At 43.0% G+C, this 6,243-nt stretch overlaps 1 long non-coding RNA gene across 1 annotated transcript; it reads left to right on the forward strand.

The window, feature by feature from the left end:
- Positions 1-2,599: 2,599 nt before the first annotated feature.
- LOC144581897 (uncharacterized) lies at positions 2,600-5,331 on the forward strand. Its single transcript, XR_013533308.1, has 2 exons — positions 2,600-2,720; positions 3,763-5,331. It is a non-coding gene; the product is annotated as an uncharacterized LOC144581897 (long non-coding RNA).
- Positions 5,332-6,243: the final 912 nt, after the last annotated feature.

The following is a 6,243-nucleotide window of genomic DNA, read 5'->3' on the forward strand; positions in this document are numbered from 1 at the left end:
TCCTCTAGAATTTTTGTTAGGGACAATTAGAAATATGTTTTGTGTGAAATGCATAGAATGTTTGTATACATGGCATCAAATTACCAGACTTTGCACCTTAATTTTTATAAGTGTTATGACTGCATGTCAGTACATATAGATCATTCTCATCCTTCTACATACTATAAACTCTTCCATACTGTATTTACCTGAAATGTCTTTGCCATCCCCCCACACATGGGCTTGCAAAGCACTGCGTGCCTGCTCCCTGGGAGACGTGAGGCACTTGTCTCTGACATTCATGGTGACAGATGGGACCCTGTGAGTCATAGAGTGTATACATAGTTCATTCTTCTAAATCTAATCAATTTTCTCCCAAAGAGGTTTTACCAACTCTCATTTTTATCTGCCGTTTAGGAGTACACATTTAGGCGGGGCACGGTGGCTCATGCCTGTAATCGAGCACTTCGGAGGCCAAGGCAGGTGGATCACCTGAGGTCAGGAGTTCAAGTTCAAGGAATACACCTTTCTCCATCCCACTTGTACTTGAAATTATCCAACAATAATATTTGGTAATTTGATCATCAAAGAAATTCCATTGCTATTTTAACAGGTGGTCCTCAGATTATTGGTGAGATTGAGCATATTTTTATAATTGTAAAAATAATTTTGTGTATCACTGTACAGGTCCTTCTGAATTTGCTCTTGGTATATTTACTCATTTTCCCTTATTTAGCTCATTTCCTTAGTAACTTACTATGTCACACGCAAAGCAAACATTATTTTCTCCAGTCCATTATTTGTCTTTAGTTTATGGTCTTCTTGGCCATGGAGAAGACTGTAAAGAAAAGGCAGTTAACGTGTAATGGCAGTGAAAACAGTTGTTGATAGAAATGCACAATAAACCCAAGAGCTTCTCAAATCATGTGGTTATCTGCAATACTGGTGATGTTCAAAGGTGTCACAAGGGAACTCCCATAAATATGAAATAATACACCATCCATGCATTCCTCTTTCTGAAGTTGTGGTAAGAGAGGAGAACCCTCACCTCCTTCAATTTCGCCTCTTCCCCCACCCACTTCCAGATGGGAAGGAGAGTGAAGAAGGGAAAAAAAATGAAATAAAACACCAAAGAGTTGGGGAATGACTCCCTCTTTAGTTCCCAGCATCTCTGCTATCTGTTAACCTTGAAAGAGTTGCAAATGAATGCTATCCCCACTGGTGGGAGCCCGGCACTATGTCATGCCCCTGTGTCTGCGTGACCAGGCTTCCTCTGGAAACACCTCTGCCAATAAACAGCTTGTTGCTTTTGTCTTGTCTCTGTAAGCTCCCCTCCCCTGCTGGTCCTCACTCGTGCTGTGTATGAATTAGCAAATCAATGAAGCCAAAGTATTGTAAGGTTGGACGTCCAGCAAATGGACAGTGACATAGTTCTGCCTCAGTTTCCCCTTTAGGGTTGTAAGCCTATAAAAGGGGAGAGAAGCTGCAGCTCGGTGAGCTCAGTGAATGAGGCTGTAGCCCCCACAGCTCCCAGCCAAATAAAAAGCCACTGCCTTCCTCAGTTCGGTGTTCGAGAGGTTTGCTCCCCGCCGCTCCTGCTACAGTAATATTTACGACCAACCTCTTAATATCAACATTATCCCCAGGTGAAGGAAAAGAATGGGGCCCAGAGATTGTTAAGTCACTGAGTCCGTCGTATTTTTCACTAAATCTTCATCATCATAGTAACTTTCTGTTATTTCCAACTCTGAAAATCCAGATTGTGATTGAACAGGTTTTCATGGAAACACGATTTTCACGGGTCAACATGAAGAAAGAATTTAAGTCTGAGGACAAGTAGCATGGGTGGACAGACAAGAGCGTGAGTGCAAGCTTGCGGTGGCATGCTGGTGACCTTAATGGAAGTCCAAAGCCATGCAGCAAATGACCTTGGTGTGTCCACAGAGGTGTCTGAGGCATGAGGAAGTATAGCATCGTCCCCACAATGGGAAGGTTGTGTCAGAGGATGGAGGCAAACGTCATGCCAGCTAGCAAGTGGGCCAGAAGAAAGATGCTGAACTCAGACTGAAGGAGTAGACATAACGAGGAGAGAACAGTTTCAGGACACATTTATGCCACAAGAAGAGCCCTTCTCCTGCTTTCCGAGGGAGGAATTGGAGAGAGATGAGCCCTGAATAAGATAAAAGGAAAATGCAGGTGAGGTGGGGGAAGTTTCAACCAGAGTTCTTTGCAACTAGAGTACTGTAGCCTTTGGCACTGTGTTCATGCCTTAGCAGTGGATGATTTTCCTGTTCTCAGTTTGTGTTTGAGTTTGGACCACAGTGAGGAGGTCCCAGGGGGTACATGAGTGAAAGCAGCTGGATGAAGGAGAAGAAACACTATCCCACCAGCATTAACTCAGCTGTGGAAAGAACTTAGCAAAGTAGAGAGCAGTCAGGCAAATGGTCCCCTTCCTTTTCATGTGTTTAGATAAAAGGTCACAAACTCCTTACCCATTGACTAAATCCTCCTCCCAGAATGTTTTTTTATCTGCACAATATTTAACCTTTGAGTCAACATACAAGAAATTCCAACGGGGATTGCACGGCTCTATTTAAGAACTGGAAGTTCTGGAAACACTGCCCACCCCCACCATAGCAGCAAGCAGTGAAGCTGAAGGGAGCTACTCTCATTCATTCTGGAGCTGGACTGAGTCCCTCACACCCAGCCTCACAGCTTCCTGCATATACTTCACTACCTGCGTGAGTCTCTGTTTGCTTCTTTGCTGTGGTTGATTTTGGGTTTTGTTCTATCTTCCTGACTTCAGTAAGCATTTGAGTCTAGACAGTCAGATAAGGATCAGTGTTCATCTTTGGGATGTGTGTGTATGTATAAAAATACATATTTAATAGTTACCATGCCAGGCTCTGTGGCTCACGCCTGTAATCCCAGCACTCCGGGAGGCCGAGAAGGGCGGATCACGAGGTCATGAGATCGAGACCAGCCTGGCCAACATGATGAAACACAAAAATTAATGGGGCGTGGTGGTGTGCACCTGTAATCCCAGGTACTTAGGAGGCTGAGACAGGAGAATCGCTTGAACCTGGAGGCAGAGGTTGCAGTGAGCCAAGATCACACCACTGCACTCCAGCCTGGTGACAGAGTGAGACTCCCTCTAAAAAAAAAATTTACCAATAAATACAAGATAAAGAGAAAGGTCATCCGCTTACTGTTACTCTCAAATAGAAGCAGGCTGTAAGTGGCTCTGCTTAACCTAGACCGTCTGTGAAGCCGCTCCCCACATCAGAAGTGTTCTTGCCAGTGACACTCAGGACCAGAAGTAGTTACAGATGCCCTGTGGAAGCCCTCCCCGCCACCACCGCCAGGGGCGCCCTCTAGAATAAATAGCTTGGCCCTGGGAACTGTGTCTGAAGCAGGGAGCAGAAGTCCTGAGAGCAGGTGCAGAGACAGAAACAGGCCTTCCAGAGGGCAGGGACCAAGGGTGGGGACCGAGTGTGTTCACTCAAAGGCTCAGGAATGTATCAACTCTTGAGATGTTTTGCCCTTGAACATTAGCACAAATCCTATGTCCCATACAGGCCTGTGTGTTTGGCGGTTTTGCCTACCTGCTTGTTTCTTACAGGCCTGGCTGCCTTTCAGTTACCTGCAAATATACCTTGGCCTGCTTCCCATATCCTCATGCAGAGAGCTGCCTTAGCAACGTTTTCACCCCTTCTTATACTCCAAGTAGGAAATGAATGTGCTATAACTTATATGACCAAGTTTTTTTTCTTAACAATGTAGGGACCGGAGCGGGAAGAAGGTCTCTTTGTTACTACGATGCTCCCCGATACTCAGTACATCTGTAGGAGACACTGGATGGGATGTGCCCTTCTAGACTGCAGGTTGGTTTTGTGACGGACAAAGCACCAAACTGAAAGAAGACGTGGGCCAGCCTCACAGCCAGCTCTCTTCTTGTAACATATTTGCACCCCTTCCTGGTGCAAAGTGTGTGCTGGTGTGATTCTCTGGGAATATTCGTAACTACTAACTGAGGTGGGTAAATGGACAGCTGCGGAAGCAAGGAAGGAAAGTGTGCTAGAAGCACCTCCAGGTTCTAGGCTTGGAAGATGCTGTATATTTGATGTGCTTCTGAAACTCCCTTCCTAAATGAAGAAGATTCAGGATTCTTCCAGCTCTCCAGGTCGAGGGACAAACATGGAAAGAGTGTTGTTCTGTCTTCTACACTGGGCACACTGCCGGAGTCACTTTCTCCGCACGGGATACAGTGAGATTGGGTCTGGGCAACACTCAGAAGATGAAGGTCCTTATTTCACTACGCTAGTCTTTCACGCATCTGTTGGCTGCTGCCTGCTTCCTAGTCTTGCCAGTCTCATTCTTCCCAGTGCCTGTGTATTCCTTCTGTGAGAACTGACCAGGGCTCATTCTCTGGAAGTGCCCCAGTGCCCCAAATTAATATCCACTTTCCACTGAAAACTCCAGTTGTTTCTTCTTCACAGATCACAGCTGAGAAGGAAGGTTTTTGGGAATGACCAGCATATCTTGTTTAAGCTTCCCAGAAATGCTTGCCCTTAATAGCCTACATGAATGTCGTCCTGTGTGAAATCTCTGGCTGTGCGACAGGGGAATAAGTGGTAGCAAAGGTGGAGAGACACAGCCGGGCTTTAGAAAGCCTCCCAACTTCTGCAAATAGACCCAAACTGAGGATATGATTCGGGTCCTGCTGGCTCCCATGACTGTGCTGGTCAGGGCTGACCCAGCTGCAAAGAGAGAATGCAAATATTAATGTTGGCCACTGTATGCTCACCCAACTCATCTGCCTTCTAGGGCACATTCTGCAGTTTCTACACTGTGCTGACACTTTGTTTATCGCCCCCAGTTCTCACTAAGTTCTTATTATTTCACTCTGAATTAACATCTTGGCAATAGGTCTAACAGGAACCAGAGCACAAGCCTGCTTCTGACGCCGCTCAGGGAGACACTCGGTAGCAGGAGGGCAACAATAACCAAAATTACTTTTGAGTATTTGCATATTTAAGATACACAAGTTATCTGAGTTCCCCATTTGGATAAGCAATCCAGAATTATTTACATTTGGCTCTTAGAATATTAAATCTAATCTTTTCTGGCCTAAGTGGTCTCAAGATGTGTGTGAGGTGTCATAGCAGTGATATAATAAATTCAGATGATTTGTATATTCGAAAAGGCTAGAATTACTATGTGAGAATTACAATGTAATTGCAAGAATGTGGTATCAACGTGTGAGGCTAAATTTTATTGACAGACCTGGAAAACAGTTACAATAACAACGTAAATGTATATAATAAAAACACTGACCTTGTTTGAAAAACAGAGAACATGTGTGACACATATGTGTACCAGGAATGTGCAGCACGTGAAGAAAGTTATTCTGACTACAAATGTTTAGAGTGCGTAACTACACAAATTCATGTATTCTGCAGAAGTTTCATGAGTTCAGGTTTGTATTCATATATAATTAGATTTTTTTTGTATTTTTAAAAGCCTGACATTTCAGTAAAGTGTTTTCTTTTTCATTTAGTTGGAACAAATTTTGGGTTTTTTTGGCCTCTTTTTGACTCCTAAAAAAAAGTCATTCCTTACAATGAATCACGATGGAACCCCTTGCACGTTTTTCCTTATGATGAATCACGATGGAACCCTTGCACATTTTTTTCAAAGTCATTTTCAATACTATTATCACATTTTTTAGAGATTTACATGTAATATACATAGTAGGGTATGTGTTTTCATTTTACAGATACAGAAATTGATGCCCAGAAAGCCATGTGTCTTGCCTGAGGCACTAAAATCAGTATTAGAATCTTATTTTCTCCTTTCTGACTGAAAACATTTTCCACTGGGTTATAATGTATTTTGAAATAGCATTTCATTAGAGAGAGAATTAAAATAGTATATGTATAGAGACCTTTTATGTCTATCAAATATTGTAGTTAAAATATACTATTTGAGCTATTGCAATAGTCTGTGTCTTCAAGAACACAAAAAAATATATAAACATTTGCACAAGTATGGAATATTATCTGACTTTGATTGGGGATAGAATTTAGTCATATTTTAGAAGACAAAGACAAATGTTTGTATCAGATCAAACAACCCAGCAACTTGAGATAATATGCAGAGCACTGTGCTTGAGATAAATACAATACTGTTACTAATTATACAACTAGATCCATCAGTGAATGGCTCCTCAGCATCACGAGGTATTTTAAAAACAACATCTGT

Source organism: Callithrix jacchus, chromosome 3 (genome assembly GCF_049354715.1).
Source record: "Callithrix jacchus isolate 240 chromosome 3, calJac240_pri, whole genome shotgun sequence".
Classification (NCBI taxonomy): domain Eukaryota; kingdom Metazoa; phylum Chordata; class Mammalia; order Primates; family Cebidae; genus Callithrix; species Callithrix jacchus.